Here is an 18,759-nt window from a genome sequence, read left to right as displayed (position 1 = left end):
CCCCAGGGGTCCAGAGACAGCTAGAGCCCCACGGTGGATGAGAAGTGTCTCTGCTGTCAGCTTTAGTTCCCAGTATGCCCCCCCCGCCCCCCCTCACCCTCCCACCCACCCACCACCATCTCTTTGGTCCCAGGGCCCCTCCCTGGCCCTTTGTGTGTGGACCCCTGCTCCCTGTGGACTCTCGTCGCTCTCTGGCCTTTCACATGCGACTGTGTCCAATCACACCCCTCTCTCTCTCTCTCTCTCTCTCTCACACGCACGCACGCACGCACGCACGCACACACCCTCCCTCCCTCCCACTGAACCCTGAGCCTCTGTCTCCATCTCCAACCAGCTCCTGACCCTTCGAGAGAGAGCGAGAGAGAAAGAGAGACAGAGAGGCAGACATATACTCATGCACACACAGGAACGGTTACAGGAGGACAGAGGGCTGCCTGACGGAGATTTGACAGATGTTTTATACACATTCAAAGCTAACGATTTTAGGGTCTCGTTATTTCCTCTATAGAAGAACATCACAAGTAAAACAAAAACAAAAACAAGACAGGATCTAGGCCTACATACAATCTATATGGCGTTGAGAGCTTGAGTGACTAGTATACTATATAGCTGTCACAAACAAACTGGTCAGGCTCCTACTTGGCCTCACCCCCCGAACCCACCTCACTCCTGCCCACTTTGACAGGCTGGAATGGCTTAGGGTCGACGACAGAGTACAGCATCTTGCAATGGGTCTGGTCCACAAGATTCGATACACCACCAAGATCCCCATGTACCTTACTACTTCCTTAATGTTAACGAAGTCCACACCCGCAACACCAGAGGGAGTGCAACGAACCATGTACAACCCAGATTCGGCACAAACAAGGGACTAAATTATTTTTGTTCCTATGCCACCAAAATGTGGAACGCCCTACCAACAGTCATTAAGACATGCGAATCCCTTGACTCCTTCAAAACCGCTCTCAATGGGCACCTACGGACGGCTGCAATTCGAAACTGGCCCCTGTAAAATCTGAATCCCCCCCACCCCCCCTTTTTCCCCTCACTGTATACGTTTCTTTTCCTTTTTTACCTCCTTTATGATGAAATCCTGATCTGTTCTTTGACTATATAGAAGTGTCTATTTGTACGTCTCTAAATGTTTTGATGAATTGAACCCTATGTAAACAAGTGTAATGCTTAATTGGGTCGTCCACTCACAGTGAACAGTCTTTGTATTGAGTTTGTGCTTGAAATATACTGTAATTCTGCAAACTGTTAATACATAATTATTTCAATCAATCAATCAATCAATCAAACTTCAGTTCAGTCATCTATGGCATCAGTGGCTCCTGTGGCATCAGTCATCCATGACATCAATGCTACATCGTACACCCAATCCGACCGCCTTGACCTCAAGTATAAAATGAAAGTTCCAAAATAATAAAATATATATTCATAATTTGTGAGTTTATACTCACACAGACAGACGTGCACACACACGCACGCGCACGCACTTTTATTTATTTTTTATTAATTAAGAAAAAACTGTACAGTAGGGCATTCATTTACGAAAAAACACAAAAAGTTAAAATATGGAGATAAGAGGTTTCTGCCCGGCAGCAATGATATGTTGCTTGTTCTTTATAGCTGAATAATTACATTAATTCAACATGGACAGTCCTTCACGGCCCGGCTCCTCTATGAGTGCAAACAGCACCGCCGTCAAGGACCTGCTGTCTGTTTCCCCTCTCCCCTGTCAGAGGGCCACAGGTTGCCCGGGTTCTGGCCCATGTATAGGCTTGCCCGAGGGCTGGAGGGGGCCCTCATGTTGACCATGAGTCCAGGAGGAATGGATCTCACCTTCCACAGGAGTCAGCTGTCAGATGGTGAGCTGCACCTGCTGTCTGAGACGGGGTGGTGGGTCCCACACGGGGCCCCCCCCACCCCGCATGCATGCATGCATGGGCCCTGGCCTGCATGGGCCCTGGCCTGCATGGGCCCTGGCCTGGCCGTCGCTGCTGCGGCGCTTCCAGGGATGATTGCGTTGTTTACACAGGTACAACAGATGACTGTTTTCACACACATACACGCGTTTGCGCACACACACGTCGCGTGCACACGCGCACGCGTGCACACACACACACACACACACACACACACACACACACACACACACACACACACACACGAGGCCTCCCTTGGCCAGCAGCGGTCTCTTTCCTCTCATTCCTGGTAAAGGCGTCTCACCTATGTGCTGACGATGAGGAAATGACCAGAGCCAGACAACATTGGTCCCATCCAACCTGACGTCTTCCGCTGCCAAGAGTGACCCGTGGCTATTAGCTGTTCAAACATCCCCGTGCCACAAAACTTTAATTCAATTGAATGGGGGCACAGTGAGAGGCAGCTTGGACCTACAACGGCCACTGTTTTTTCCATGCTGCGGTAAAGCATTTTCATGACCGGGAGGTCAGTTTCACAGATTAAACCACAAGGAACTATATATGGTCCTATCAACCATTTATCTAATATAAATGAGAAATTAAAATGTACATGTTGGTAATGTTATTAGTGTGGTTGCCTATAGGCAAGCAGAGTATATTGTTATTGCACTGTAGCGCTGTAGTGCAATAACTCTCTAGTCTCCCCTTCGATTGGCCAGCGATTCGGAAACTCTTCCCGAGGCATTTGTGCACTTTGCCCTCAACTGATTGGACAGTATACGGTGACATTCCCAACTCAACTCTTCCAGTTGAACAATATTCCCAACCACACTCGCAGAATTGCATCTTTCTAGTTCTTAACATTCCCCATCAAAAATGACATGGAAGGGCTTTATTCTAATACACGAAATGTCCAACAACAACATTCCTTTTACAGCAGACAAAACTACAATAGACAATCAAATATTTTCCACACACACACACACACACACACACACACACACACACACATGCACGCACGCGCACACACACACACACACACACACACACACACACACACACACACACACACACACACACACACACACACACACACACACACACACACACATGAATTTACAATTTAGGCCTAAAGCAGATGCTCTTAATCCAGAGCGACTTTACAGTAAGCAAGAACAACACAGGGTAAGGTAATACAGTACATCACTAGGATCAGGTATCTAAGGATACAGATGTATTCTGTATATTCCCCAGAATATACAAAGAAAATAATCTGTACATTATTAAAACACTATACTGGATGCCACATCATGCCATCTGTTTACATTATACCATGCTATCTAAATTACATTTTTAGCCTTTGCATATAAGCCTACACACGCACACGCACACGCGCACACACACACACACACACACACACACACACACACACACACACACACACACACACACACACACACACACACACACACACACACACACACACACACACACACACCAAAGGGCATTTGGTTCCATTTTTGCACGTTATGGCGGTCTTTTGAAATCATAAAGTTTGAGAAAGAACCACAGCATGGTAGTGGTAAAGCTCTAACACAGTCCAGCCTTCCTCCTCTTCCTCCTCCTCCTCCTCCTCCTCTCTCTCCTCCTCCTGCGTCCCAGACGCGCTCAGAGTTCTGGGCTCTGGGACAGCAGAGAGGGAGAGAGAGGGAGAGAGAGAGAGAGAGAGAGAGAGAGAGAGAGAGGGAGAGAGAGGGAGCGAGAGAGAGAGAGAGAGAGAGAGAGAGAGAGAGAGAGAGAGAGAGAGAGAGGTAGAGAGAGGGCGCGAGAGAGAGAGAGCGAACGAGCGAGAGAGAGAGAGAGAGAGAGAGAGAGAGAGAGAGAGAGAGAGAGAGAGAGAGAGGGGAACATTCCTCGTTTGACGATCGGGTGCTCGTCGACGCTGCCATGATTTGCTGAGCAGCAACTCGATCCTCTCTCTTGGTTTCTTAAAGATGTGCGTGTTGTTGAGAGGACAGTCGTAGCCGCGAAGGGGACGCGAAAGGAGTTGGAACCACCAGAGAGTCCTGGGACGGGGACAGGACGGGACGCAAACTCAAGTCCAAAAGTATATCTGTAGGCTACGCGTTGCGTTCGAAATCGCAGACTGCTGCTGATCGCTGTGTTGTGCTGTGCTGTCGCACCTTTTGGATCCGAAGTTTCAGATCCGCGGCTACTACTGTTTTGATTGTTTTTTGAAGTTTGTTTGTTTTTTGAAGTTCCTTCCCCGGCTGTCTGATGCACTTTGAGCCCGTGTCTAATGGAGGGCCCCGTGCGGATTTGTCATATTCATAATAATGCGTTTTTCTCCTGATCCACCCGGCGATTCGGCAGCGTTTACCCTCCTGCGAGAAGAGAGAGGTAAGAGAGGAGCTGTGCTGTGTGGGTCCGCTTTTTAGGGTACAACATAAAACACTCCTGACGATGACATTCAGTAACGCCATTCCAAAACGATATATTTCTGTTTTTTAACCGTATACGAAACTCTGTCAAGCCCCCCCCCCTCAAACTGTAAAAGTACAGCAGCTATCTGAATATAATATAGCCAATACGATAACAATTGGGGGCGCCCGTGGACGAAGTGTGGGCCTGCAGTGTAATAAGCTAGGAAATAATTATATTCTAAAGTGCAGACCTATAATAGACTGTTTAGTTGTGTCAGAACATAATAGAACCATTATAATGAGCATCTATGTGCCATATGTGAACAGTAGCTACAATGTTTTTGGAGCATTTAAAATAAACCTGCAAGCCTATAGGATGTTTAATGGACCAAGCTCATTCAGAATAATTAGTTTTGGCTATCTAAGTTCCTGTCATAGCCTACTATAACTTACTGTTTATTGGTTTGATAAAGTCTCTGAAGTCTCTTTCTCCAAACTAAATGGAAGAAAGGTCTTATTTGTAGCTATTTGGTAAATGTAAAGGCAGTGATACTGAAGCTTGTGTTGAAAACAGATTGCCCCAGGGCTGCATTTTTCTCTTGATGAAAGATGAAAGCGCATTTTTAGAAATGTCAAATATGTCCCATGGTTGACACTTTGGTGTCAGAGTCATAAACGTGAAAATGGACTGGGGCAACTAATCCTTCAGACATCTGAAACATGACTTTGTTCTCTAGTCAACCTTGATGGGCTTCCTTTGAGAAACCAACTTTGTGCCACAGCTTGCAGTGTACAGAAACTTAACTCCTCATATACTAATGAAGCACCTTTGTCGCACCACACAGAGAACATGTATTGTCTCAATAGCATCTCCAAAGATATATGATCTTATCAATCTACAGACAGAAGAGTAGAACTTAAGACATTTAATGTGAAATGTCACTCTAATGGCACTGCCTGGGTGTAAGAGCTTAATAACAGTGTGAATATACATATTTATATGAAAGTGATAGTACTTTTTACTGATATATATATATTATAGTCTATACTATACAGAGTCATACATTTAAATCAGAAAGTGTACAAATGGAACCAAAGGGACACTTAAAAGGTCCATTTGTATTTCCATCTGAGGTAAAAGATAATCTACTGTGCAAGGGTTCTATAACTATCACATAAAAGGGAAGAGAGAATACAGATGGTGATTGTCTGTTGTCACAAATCAAGCCTCACTCAAGACTTTGGCTCTTGTTCATCAATGCTCTCTCAGGTCTTTTACAAACCGTGGTGGACCTCACTTCTAAACGCATCTGCATCGTCTCATACAGTATGCTATTATCCCCAAGTAATATAATTGTTTCTTTTGCTAACTTTTATATACACATATTGTATATCACTAACAGCATCACGTCTTGTCTTGAGTCTTCAGATATAAGTAGTGCATTTTGCTTACTTATATAATGCATCCTTTCTTTGGGGATATGTTATATATCTAAGTCAAGTAATGCAATACAAGACATTTGAATTAGTTGCATAGACCAGAATCTTTATTCCCATTCTCAGACATCTCTGGCAATATGAACATATATATGATATATATATATAATATCCTTATTTTAGGGTTAGTATTATTTTAGGTAAGTCTGGAGCGTTCATTTAACTGAAAGTGTTTCAGACTTAAATGAATACTCTTAACTGTGCAGTATACTCTATATGCACATAAGCTTGGATGTACACTGACTGTGACAGATTAAATATATCGTAATAGACATATTGATAGTCATATTAGCATGAATCCAAGACCAAGCTTCTTGCTGATGGCGTGTCTGAGCAGAAACAAAAATGTCTTATAGGCTGAGGATGTCTATAAGTGAGAGTAGAGATGAACCTGCTGAGATAAGACCCTCACACCTTATTTATTCCTCCAATTTCCTCAGTCTAGCGCTCACCCCTATAATGTGGGCTTCACTGGGACTTTTGTTACATAGGGGTTAGACTCAGAAAATGGAACACTTAAAAGTTATCGAGAACAAAGTCCTGAACCCGTCTCGAATGCATGACATCCAGTCGGTGGGACGCGCATGGGCACCCCCAAACAAAACACTTTCAAGTTCAAACAGTGGCTGGCGCATTGTCATGTCCGTGGGGCGACAAGGAGACACTTCCGATGGCTTTCAAATCCTTTTCACCGCCCTCCTATATTGGCATTTGGGCCAGCTTCTGACAGGATCAGAGAGGCTTGCTTTTGTTGCCAAGGCTAAGCCAGCAGAGATGGCATCGGCATTAGTCGAACATATGGGTGCATGCCGGTATTTTTAACTCAAGCTATCACTCAACAAGCTCTCAGCGTGTGAGTTTACCCACAGCAAATGTTTGTGTATGGTGAATGTGATTCAACGAGACGCCGGGCCGCAAAAGCCCCACAAATGCTACAAACTACGTTTGTTTTCAAAGCACGTTCTTTTGACTCGGAGAGAAATTAATAAGTCATTAGCGGGCCGGTTCTTATCACAGAGGCTGGAACAAAGCACAGCCACGCTATTAAGTGTGCTACAATAATGTTTGAATGATTAGGGCACTGGCTAATGATAAACATATGTTGCCGTTGCAGAAGTATGTTAAGTGGGCAATTTGAATGTAAGCATGTGTAATGACACCAGCCCCTGCTCTCATAATGGCCCTGTTGATGATTCTGACGCAGTATTATAGTCACTGACCCCCCTCGACCCGCACACACACTGGAGACACACGGAGGGCACCCGCTTTCAGAAAAGCCCTTGATGAATGGAGGTTGATTAGTAGCTTGTTACAGCAGTTGTAGTGCAAAAAAAGTGGAGAATGGTAATAATGCTTTGAAAGAAAGAAACGTTGACCATGAGGTGACGTCTCGCAATGGTATTTGTTAAAAAAAGGCATAAATAACTAACTAAGGCATGATGGACCGATTACGATACATGACTTTACACTAAGCATTAACCCATTCTGAACGTGCACCCATTTTGGTGTCAGCATCATGTTATGCTTTAGCTATTGAAAAATAGCAGATCTACAAGCTCATATCGCGCCACCGAGTGGCGCGATACGAGCTTGTAGGTCTGCTATTTTTGAAAAAATCGAAGAGCGACTGACATTTTTAGAATCTGATCTCAGGTCAGAATGGATTCATCAGACCAGTGTGTGTCTGGCGGAAACCTTGTATGAATCTGATCTCAGGTCAGAATGGGTTAGTGGATCCTAGAGGCCCGGCTGGCTTCATCAGAGCTTATAAAAAACTAGTAATTGAAAAGAAAAGCTTGTCTCTGTGAGAGCAGCCCCCTCCCCCTTGTGTTGTCAGTGGAAGGAAATAAAAGAGATCTGAATGGTGCATATGAATACGTTGAATGGCTTGGCTGTGAAAAGTGCTTCTCTTAGATGGAGAGGGCGTGTCCAGATGGGTGACAACTGACAAAGTGGTCTCAGTCAGTGTATTTTGGTAGTCCCCCCCTACACACACACACACACACACACACCCCTGCCTCTGCCATACAGATGTGAGACAAGGCAGCAAACCCCAGCCTGGCCCTGGAGGGGATGACATTCTTCGGGTTTTAGTGGTTAAATAAAATTGCGGCTTGCTTGTTTATCTGCGTTCAGGCTCTGACCTGTATTACCGTCGTTGTGTACAGGATCTGCTGCTGTGTATGTGTATGTGTAACCAGACAGGCATACTGTTAACACCAGATCTTCAATATTTTGACCAGTGTTGGAATGGAGAGAGAGAGAGAGAGAGAGAGAGAGGCTGGAGGGATTTGAACCTGCGGTGCCAGCAGCACACAAACCCACCATTCCAGAGACAGGGGCCGTAAAACTCAACCCCCCCCCCCCCCCCCCCCCCCGGTCCTGGATTTTGATTTCTAGCATTTTTTTTTCTTCCACATTTCTTAATGTCAGATCACTTTTTTCCTACTTAGCAAGGTTCGTCTCCCATTCGTCAAGGCTGAATGCAGCACTCGGGGTCCATTAGATGGACAGAGAGGGAGGGTTTGGGCAGGCCGCCAAAAGAGACCCTCATGTTTTAAGGAGCCAGAAGGGTGCTGATTGACATCACCCAGCAGGCATGAGGCAAGGAGCCTGATGGGAAAAGATGGGACGCTTGTGGTCATAGAAAAGAGTCTCAGATCAGGTTCTTGTGACTGCTGGCTCGGCGGGTGCACCCTGCTGCTGCTGCAGCCGGGCACAAGGAAGAAAGGAGTTCATTTTCCCCACACACAAATATATTGTGGCAGAAAGCAGCATAGGGGTGCAAAAGTCACTCAAACTAATCGATGTAATCAATTTGAATCAAAAAGTTTATCTTTTGCACGAGGCCATTGCATGACAAAGACAGATTGATTTAGAAGATAACAAAAAATGCTATTGGAATCTTTACACAATGATTCATGATATAAACATTTAAAAAACATATATAAAAAACGCTTAGCAATGACTAATCGAAAAATTTATCGATAGAATAATTCTATGGAAATAATCAATAGTTACAACCTTAATGCAGCGATAGATCAGGTAATTGCTGTACATGGTGGCTGTGTTGAACTGTCCAGATGTACGCGCCTACGCGGTAGCCTCGGATGTCACCTCTGTTTATGCGGAGCTGTCACTGGTAGCACTTCTTATCTGCTTCCCGCTCACACCGTCATTATTTTGACTACAGAATACATGCGTCTCTCGGCGGGAGCCCTTCGCAAGGTGTTTCTAACATGTCCAGAGTCGACAGATAGTGTAAACAGTCCGGCACCGAGTGTGAAGTGTTCCACAAGCTTGCGTTCCTTTAGGTTACAGATGGACAGTGTGCCTCGCTCTGATGCACGTTCTCTCAAATGTCAACGGGGACCAAACTGTAACGCAGAGTGTGTATACACAAGCTTTCAACAGATGCTTGTATCCAGTTTCTGTGAATTCATAACCTCGGAGGACCTGAAAGGGGATAATGACTTTCGAGAGAGATTAAGAAATGAAATGAGAAACATCGGGGAGCGTAATTGTTAAGACAAACAAATAGATTTTGGCGCAGCAGAAACAGATGTTCCAGCCAGCCACTGAATGCGGCGAGCAGAGCGATGTGGGCCATGTTCCCATTCTAAATAGGACTGCAGTTAGCGGAGCCAGAAGCCTGGCTCACACTTTGTTTTCTTAGCTGTAAAGGTACTATGGCTTCCACCAGATGTATTGCTGTGTTTTGAAGTGTGATAAGGTGAATGTGATGTAACAGTTCTTTAACCACTAGAAACCTAGCATCCCTATTCTGGCCTTGGGTGAGCATTCTGCAAAAATAGACACTTGCGAAGCATTGTGACGCGTTGTGAGCTTGTAGATCGACCGGGTATTTTCGTCAAAGAGATGTATACATACATATGGGACCTCGGTCAACTAAGTATTTGGGTTCAAGTGGTTAACAGACAGATAGCTCCTCGATAGGCTGTTAAATGGCATAAAATAATACGCTACAATTGTTCACTTTACTTCAGTGCTCCTCTAATGTAGCTTGCTGCTTCTTTGTGCCTATTGGGGGAAACGGTAGCTTGTGTGAGTGTCTTGCAGTATCTTGTTGTTTTTGTGGGTGAAATTCTGCATGTGTTGTGTGTTGTAGTCATATGTATATTAGCTACATGCAGTTGACCACAGAGGACAAAATAAACTGTCCTACACCATGATTCAACATGGCTTCATACACACTAGTTGCCTCCCGCTAAAACGAACAATTTATCTTGTTGTTGTCAAGCAATGCATGATGGGAGTCCCGGCTCCCCCAGCCTATGTCTTCCTGTAGTTTCTTAGTTCAACAGCATGAATCTTTATCCTTAAGGGAAAGTTTGTGAGTGAACTCCTGAACCACATTCTCGCTGACAGCTCCCACAGAAAGAGGAGTGTTCCAGAACATACAAGGGGGAATTTTTTTCTTCTTTTTTGCATCCTCAGCGTCTTCCTGTTTGCAAGATTAATTTCTCTCTCTCTTCCTGAAATTGACCCTACTAAATATGCCTCGCCTAATCCGTTAGGTGCCTCGCTGTGGCCCCTGGGAGCCCGAAAAACGCAGAGCACAGCCGCAGCCTTCTATTTCAAATGCTGAACCAATAAGTCAGATATGTGACATGGGTTTTTGCCCGAACCAGAATGTGTGCGCTGTTGCAAAGTGCCGGCGAGAGGATTCAGCAAGACTATATTAAGGCAAAAGCAGCGGCTGGCACTCCCCTCCGGGGCTGACAAACAGGCTGCTTGTTTGAAGGGCTGTTTTTCTCCCAGATCAGAGCCGTGGTGTGAGGCACTGTGGGTACTGCTGCTGCCTCTGGGCCTGTGGTTGTGGGTGCCATTTTGGGCCTTCCCTGCTGGAAGACGTGGCCCCCTCTGGGAGCAACGGAACCCCTTATTTGTACGAATACATTCAAAGTGAGCAAGAATTTGAGGGAAGAAAAGGTGCGGTCGAGCCGTTCCGCATTGTTCCAACGAATTGGACGCAGAATCCTTTCTATTTCTAAAAAGATTGTGTGGTATGATGTTTGTGGCGGCGTAGGCCGAGGGGTTCTCTTGTGGTAAGACTGTGAAAAAGATATCCCTGATGCCAGTGTGAGATAAGTGACCTGAGATAAATATAGTATGCGCTGGTGTTGCTGCTGCAAAGCTCCACAGTAGCAGAGTAGACACACTCCACGCACCCCCAAGCCTGCTGGCGTATGCCACGGCGTGGCGCACGGCACGCCAGCAGGCGGTTTCTTTCAGTATTGCCGTGATTTGCTCACAAGGCCGTGTTGGTCTTGGCGCTGCCGGGGACCATACGTCACCTGTCAAATGCCGTGTGCAGCGGTGCTGACACCTCCCTAAACGCTGTGTTATCGACACAGAGAGGGGTTTTAATAATTTGACCAAGATCCAAAAGTGGAAGCCTCGAGACTTGCGTTCGCGTTGAAACCTCGCCGCCCCCAGTTTGTTTTGCGTCCGCTCGGCTGCCGCACAACAAGCGTGGAGTGTTACGAGGCGAGACGGATAAACATTTAGACAACCTAAATAAAGCGTTTACAGGGCCATGTTTGGAGCGACATATTTACGCTCATGTTCCTCCAGACATGTACGGTATACGGGGAGTGGGGTGGGCGGGTTTGTTTGTTTGGGGTTTTGGAAAAAGAGATTTAGCAGAAGTGGTGGAGAAGACAGATTCCGTTTTAAATGTTTACACGTGTTTGTTTTGCTTCCGTCGGCTGTGTTGCCGATGGGAGCAGGAACTGGCCTATAGTGTCTCTCTCTCATCTGCTCTCCGCTGCCAGTAAACAGCCACGGCTCTACTCTCTGCTGTAGCTGTTGTATCTGCACATAATTTATCACTTTGACAAATGAAAATGCTGTGTACCTCCCAAGTAAGACGCACGCACGCATGCACGCACACACACACACAGACACACACAAAATTAACCTATATTTGCCCCCTCTTCCTAACTTCAGATATTCACCAGAATTATTTGTGTGTGTGTGTGTGTGTGTGTGTGTGTGTGTGTGTGTGTGTGTGTGTGTGTGTGTGTGTGTGTGTGTGTGTGTGTGTGTGTGTGTGTGTGTGTGTGTGTGTGTGTGTGTGTGTGTGTGTGTCTTTAATTTTTTTCATTTCTTTTAAAGCCTTGGTTTCTTGTTAGTGTCTGTTTGGAACATGGCTGTCATTTTGTTTTCATTCGTAGATGTTTGGAATTACGTCGGTTAATATATGTTTTAGGCTGAAAGTGCTTTTGGTCGACGGCCAGGGAACTATCCGCCCCGGAGACTGAGCAGGGCCTGTTGTCCACGGCTCCGACGCTTGTTGCCGTAGAGACGGCGGGAGTGATGGAATCCAGGAGAGCTTGGGGAGGGAGGGAGGTGGTGGTGGTGGTGGGGGGGGTAGGTAGGGAGGACAGGGAGCATGGAGGAGAAGGGTGGGGGTGTATTGGATCATGATGTGCCCACAGCACGCAGGGCCGGAACGGGGGGGTTAAGAAGAGAAAAAGAAAATCACACCCGTGTGAAGTGAGGGGCACTCTTATCATCGTACATTATCATACATCATCTCATTCCGGCCAAACGCAGTTTGCGTCCTCACCTTCGTCATCAATGTTTGTTTTACGCAATGTTTGTGTTTTCACTATGACGTAAAATTCTCCATTCATTTTAAGTGGGAATGTAATGTTTGCATAGGACAAAGTTTGTGGACACACTAAAATCTGGACATAGGAGGGGCTAGCGCCCCTCACAAATCACACCCGTAGTGACTCTAGTGAGGAGTGCTCTTATCAGATTCATCATACGTCATCATCATCACATTCCGGCTAATCACAATGTTCTGTCCTCACTTTTTATCCTCAATACGTACATTGCTCACCAATCAAATCATCGATATGAGGTGATGATTGCTCTGGGGTACACACCAGAGCCATAGAGTATAGACAGAGTTGCGACATTGAGGGGGCAAAAAACAGCCCGGTCACGTGGTTCATTTATACTCGCGTGAGCCCATAGACAACAATGCATTCCGTAAATTTCCGGTGTCCCTGCTATTCGCCAATAGAAGTCTATGTAGAAGAGCCGCCATTGGACTGGCCCAATGTAGTTGTTGTCGTGACTCTGTCTTACTCTATGGCTCTGGTACACACAGCTGGGCTAGGAGGGGCTATAGTGCCCCTCAAAAAGAAAACACACAAGATAGCGTAAAGAATGAAGCACAGCTTTTCCATTAAACGTGAACATTCTCAAGGAGACCACTTCATCCATTCAGCTATCACACCCTTGAGAGTGTACAACATGTAACCACAGGGACCCTTTACGGGTCCATTTGGTTACATTTTGTACACCCTGAAGTGTTAATAGCGTTCCGAGTGGAGAACAGGGTTTTCCATTTAACCCATTCTGACCTGGGATCAGATTCATACGAGGTTTCCGCCGGACACACACTGGTCTGATGAACCCATTCTGACCTGAGATCAGATTCTAAAAATGTCAGTCGCTCTTCGATTTTTCAAAAAATAGCAGACCTACAAGCTCGTATCGCGCCACTCGGTGGTGCGATATGAGCTTGTAGATCTGCTATTTTTAAATAGCTAAAGCATAACATGATGCCGAATGGGTGCCCGGTCAGAATGGGTTAAAGGGAACATTGTCAAGACCCTTGGCAAACGGTTCATTTTTCCCCCCCAGAGTCCACGCCCATCCTATTCCTTGTCATTTCTCTTACTCAAGGCTGAAAGTGAAGGAATGCGAGTGGCCAGGTTTCCTGTGCCAGCTGCCTCGGATGCGCCGTCACCATCTCCGGGAGGCTGCAGCCGTAAAACAAAGTCATTATCCACCGTGTTTCTGCTTAAACGCTGCACTCGTGGTATCAGATAATTGTTCCTAATACGGTGGCACGTTTTCTGTATTTAGAGACCGTGGCCATTTTTGAGGGGGGGGGTTGCCCCTCCAATGTGGCAGCCAAGTCGACGGACTCACTCGTGTGAAGTGAGGGGCGCTCTAATGATACATCGTCTGACATCATCACATTCCGTGCTCAGCCAATCAAATCATCGCCAGCCAAGTCTATGGACTTTAATGTTTGTTTACGGTAGTTATGATGGAATCTTTTGCCAGCCAAGTCTATGGACTTAAGCCCTTTGTACAGGGTTGACCCGCTGACTGAAATCACACATTTCGTCTGACGTGCTCCATGATGTTGCAGGCCTGAGTTTCTAGCACCACAATACCTTCAAAATAAGTCCTGTGGCACATGTTCAGTAGGGTTGGCCAATAGATCAATAGATCTAGTCCCGTGGCACATGTTCAGTATTGGGCAATAGATCAATAGATCTAGTCCCGTGGCACATGTTCAGTATTGGGCAATAGATCAATAGATCTAGTCCCGTGGCACATGTTCAGTATTGGGCAATAGATCAATAGTTCTAGTCCCGTGGCACATGTTCAGTAGGGTTGGGCAATAGATCAATATTGTCCTATGAGACTAGATACCGCTGGGGGTTTGGCTTTCATAATGCAATGATGTGGCATAAGTGCTGTCTTTGTCTTTGGAATGCAAGTAAAAAGTAAAAATTGAATTTAAAAAAAAACATTATCCCAATATCAATGTCATCGCCACCATATCGATATCAAAGTACTTGGTCAAAAATATAGTGATATTTCAGCCCTGCTATTTCAGCACGTGTTGGAGATCACATTGGACAACTGTGGGTTGCTCATGCGTCTACCCTACCTCCTGTACCCAAGGTTGTTTCCCCCCCATGTGGTCTGAAAGGCCGGTGAAATCAGCCGTAAGGCCCAGAGAGGGCTCGTACAATGGCTAAGGGCTTGTTAGGGGCTCCTCGTTGCCAGCCCAGGGTCTGGAGGTGGCCCTGTGAGCTGCCGATACCCAGGGATCCGTTTACCAGCCCAGGGTCTGGAGGTGGCCCTGTGAGCTGCCGATACCCAGGGATCCGTTTACCAGCCCAGGGTCTGGAGGTGGCCCTGTGAGCTGCCCATACCCAGGGATCCGTTACCAGCCCAGGGTCTGGAGGTGGCCCTGTGAGCTGCCCATACCCAGGGATCCGTTTCCAGGCCCGAGACGGTATAGCCTATTGAGTTTGGGCCCCTGCGGTTAATCCGCCCGCTTGTTTCAAGAGAACCTTGGGAAGAAACAAGCGTAACTATCTGCCTTTCCCAGCCACCCCCCCCCCCACACACACACACACCCCACGCCCCAAATGCACAAATTCCCAGGAGAAAAACAAAGTAGTCACACACAACAATCTCCAATTAAGGTGGGGACTTGTGTACTGTACCATGTCTGTCTGTCTATCTGTCTGTCTGTCTATCTGTCTGTCTGTCTCTCTCTCTCTCTCTCTCTCTCTCTCTCTCTCTCTCTCTCTCTCTCTCTCTCTCTCTCTCTCTCTCTCTCTCTCTCTCTCTCTCTCTCTCTCTCTCTCGCTATAGCTCTCTATTTGTGTCCTCGGCCAATAAGCCCCCAGGGCAAGACTTATTCTCCCAGGTCTTGGGTGTGTGTGTGTGTGTGTGTGTGTGTGTGTGTGTGTGTGTGTGTGTGTGTGTGTGTGTGTGCGCGCGGAGGGGGTGGTTGAGGGGAGGTGGTAGTGGTGTGTGTCCTTGGTAAACAGTGGCATTGTGGGATGTGACCGTCTGGTGGTGGGGGCGGGGGGGGTGGGGGTTGATCCCACCATACCATGGGAATGTTGTCAGGGCCACGACGTGTTGAGGGCTTGTAGATCTATTTTTCCCATCATGATGTCCTGTCGGCCGGCTGGAAACCTCATTGTGTCCAAAACTGTTACTTCAAAGATTCAAATAAAAAAATGACAAAAGTAGCAGATCTACACATGCTCAGAACACGTCGCTTTCTTCTACTTTTGATGCTTTTGTGTGAAGCTGTGATGAAGTAGGGCCGTTAATTTACAAAGAAATCACACCTGTGTGAAGTGAGCAAATTCTGTATAGCTTGATGATCTGATGATCTCTAACTCATGTTGCTATGGTTACTATAGGTGATGTAATGATGATTGTGAAACAAACATTAAATTATCTTTATTGTTAATGGGATTTAATGATTTAATGTTTAGGGAAATAATAATTTCTCTTCATTGTCAATGTCGTTTCTTTAAACAAACATTGAACTAAAAACAAACATTATTAAACCTGTATGTATAGGAGGGGCTAGCGCCCCTTAAAAATACAAAATTGTAGAATATGGAGATAGGCGGTTTCTTGGCCAACAGCAACGATGGGTCAGGAGAACCTAAAGGTCACTCTGAGACCTTACCAGGTCTTCATAGTGGTCTCTCTCTCTCTCTCTCTCTCTCTCTCTCTCTCTCTCTCCATGTTGAGAACAGACGAGCCCTAAGCCCTCGTGAGTTTGACTTTCTGCTGGGTTCTCATTAAAACAAGAGGATTCCTCTGCCGTGGCCCCATTTAATTCCTTTAGTGTATTCCAAACCACGTCTCCCCCTCTATTTATCGTCCTCTTTGTATTTATCTCTCTCTCTCTCTCTCTCTCTCTCTCTCTCTCTCTCTCTCTCTCTCTCTCTCTCTCTCTCTCTCTCTCTCTCTCTCTCTCACTTTTAATAATGTCTCTCAGTCTTTAATCAGAGAGAAGGAATCCAGACCGGGGGCCCCTGTGTTTCCAGTCATTAGTCTGGTCTCCGTGGCCCCGGGCAGGCAGCATGGGCTCACCCAGAGACTATAATATGGGAACCAATAACAGGCCGCGTGATATAAGTCTGTCCCAGTCTTCTTCTTCTTTTTTGAGGGCCTCCTATGTCCAACTTTGTGTGTTTGTGTGTACCCCATAGCGGTGATTTGATTGGCTGAGCCATGGAATGTGTGTGTACCCCATAGCGGTGATTTGATTGGCTGAGCCATGGAATTGAGGACTAAAAATCACACCCGTGTGCAGTGAGGGGTGCTTTTATCTTCGTACATCATCATGACGTAAAATATACACTATGCCTATTTGCTCAGACACTATGACGTAACATTCTCCATTCATTGTCAATGTTTGTTTAAGGCGAAGATAGCTAAAAGCTGGATGTAGGAGGGGCTAGCGGCCCTCAAAAGGTGAGGACAGAAAAGAGTGATTTGCCGGATTGGACTTGAGGATAAAAAGTGAGGATGCCAGTTGTGATTGTGAGTGGGTGGAATGAGATGATGTATGAGGATGTACGCTGATAAGAGCACAACTCACTTCACATGGGTGTGATTTTTTTTTTTTACATAAATTTAATTTTATTTGCAGATTGTCAGTTACAGTCACAGTGTAAGGGTTCACATAACAATATTAAGCAACATAATAGTCCTTGTTGGGTTCTATATTCAGTCAATTTCTCCCATCTTTCGATGAATAGATCCTCTTGCAATCTCAAGTTATGGGTCAGTTTCTCCATTACAATGTCCAGCCACTGCTCACAAACTGTAGGTTCTGCTTCGGACCATAGCCTTGTAATCACTTTGTTTTACTTACCGGTAGATTTCTTCTACGGGCCTCTATAGCTGACTTCATGTTGATACAGTAGTAGCTGCCTGTCACATTTACACATTTAAGTTGATGATTAATTGTCACACAATTAATTGCGATTAACGATTTATTTGTGTGTGACGTTACAATTTGTATTTCTGTTTACCTTTCCGCCTTCGTAATCATAAATTGCACAGGGCAGATATGACAAATAGCTTAAATCTAAAACTTGAAATCAATGACGCATTTTAAATTCTTCTTTCCAAAAAATGTACAAAATAGTGGAAATAGTTGATCTACAAGCTTACAACATGTCACAAACGCATTGTAAGCTTGTAGATCTGCTATGTCTTCTATTTTTGAAAAGAAATAAATGCATGGACATTTTTCAACATGGAAACGATTGGTGATTATCTCAAATAATTGTGATTAGACAATTATGTAATAATTGTGACAGGCCTAGTATCCAGTAGGTTCAGTAGTATGGACATCACGGGTGCGTTCGGAAATGCACAGCGGGAGCGCACTCGCCTATTAGTTTGCATTGCACAGTGCGCACAGTGGGCTATTTCCGAACGCGCCCCACGTGTGTATGCATACGCCCCGTGGAGACATGGACCGTTTTGCGTCGCTCCACAGTCCAAAACTGCTCCTCTTTAGGATTCAAATGAAACGATATGCAAAGTAGCATCTATAGTATAGCTTGTACTCGACAAGCTCAAAACGCCAACAGTGTAAAAACAGCAGCGATATACTGTACAATACATTACCGTCCCGTAAGCCTGATTTATACTCACAATGGTGTCTCATACCGAAAATATGCAATGGCTAATTGTCAATGATTATGATGCTCTGTTTTAGTTCCTCTTGTCTTCTTCCGTTACCCTGCATCCCCATCTCTGTCTCGCTCTCTTTCTGTCTCTTTCTGCCTCTCTCTCTCTCTCTCTCTCTCTCTCTCTCTCTCTCTCCGTCCATCTCTCTCCATCCATCCATCTCTCTCTCTCTCTCTCTCTCTCTCTCTCTCTCTCTCTCTCTCTCTCTGACTCGCTCTGTGAGCGATGGAATGTGTGCACTGCAGATCCTCTGTCAGCAGTGTGTGAGGCGAGTGCCAACAGGTTTTTTTTGGGGGGTGGGGGAGTGTATAGCATGTATGTCAGCTTCAGTACACACTACACTAGTAACACTACACACACACCACACACACACACACACACACACACACACACACACACACACACACACACACACACACACACACACACACACACACACACACACACACACACACACACACACACACACACACACACACACACAGGTCAGATTAGACCATCATGCCAGAAAAGACGTGCTCTCTCTCCCTCTCCCCCCCCCCCTCTCTCTCTCTCTCTCGCCTGCTCGCTTCCTATTTATCTGTGATGCCTGGTTTGTATTT

At 45.8% G+C, this 18,759-nt stretch overlaps 1 protein-coding gene across 1 annotated transcript in view; it reads left to right on the top strand.

Moving 5' to 3' along the window:
• Positions 1 to 3,789: 3,789 nt before the first annotated feature.
• Positions 3,790 to 18,759, top strand: part of cdon (cell adhesion associated, oncogene regulated) — a 54,966-nt gene continuing 39,996 nt past the window's right edge. Inside the window, 1 exon segment of the mRNA XM_083773268.1 lies at positions 3,790 to 4,328. The gene's annotated coding sequence lies outside the window, so the exon portion shown is untranslated.

Source organism: Protomyctophum parallelum, assembly GCF_964188405.1.
Source record: "Protomyctophum parallelum genome assembly, chromosome: 9".
Classification (NCBI taxonomy): Eukaryota; Metazoa; Chordata; class Actinopteri; order Myctophiformes; family Myctophidae; genus Protomyctophum; species Protomyctophum parallelum.
This window is presented reverse-complemented; position numbering and strand designations above follow the sequence as displayed.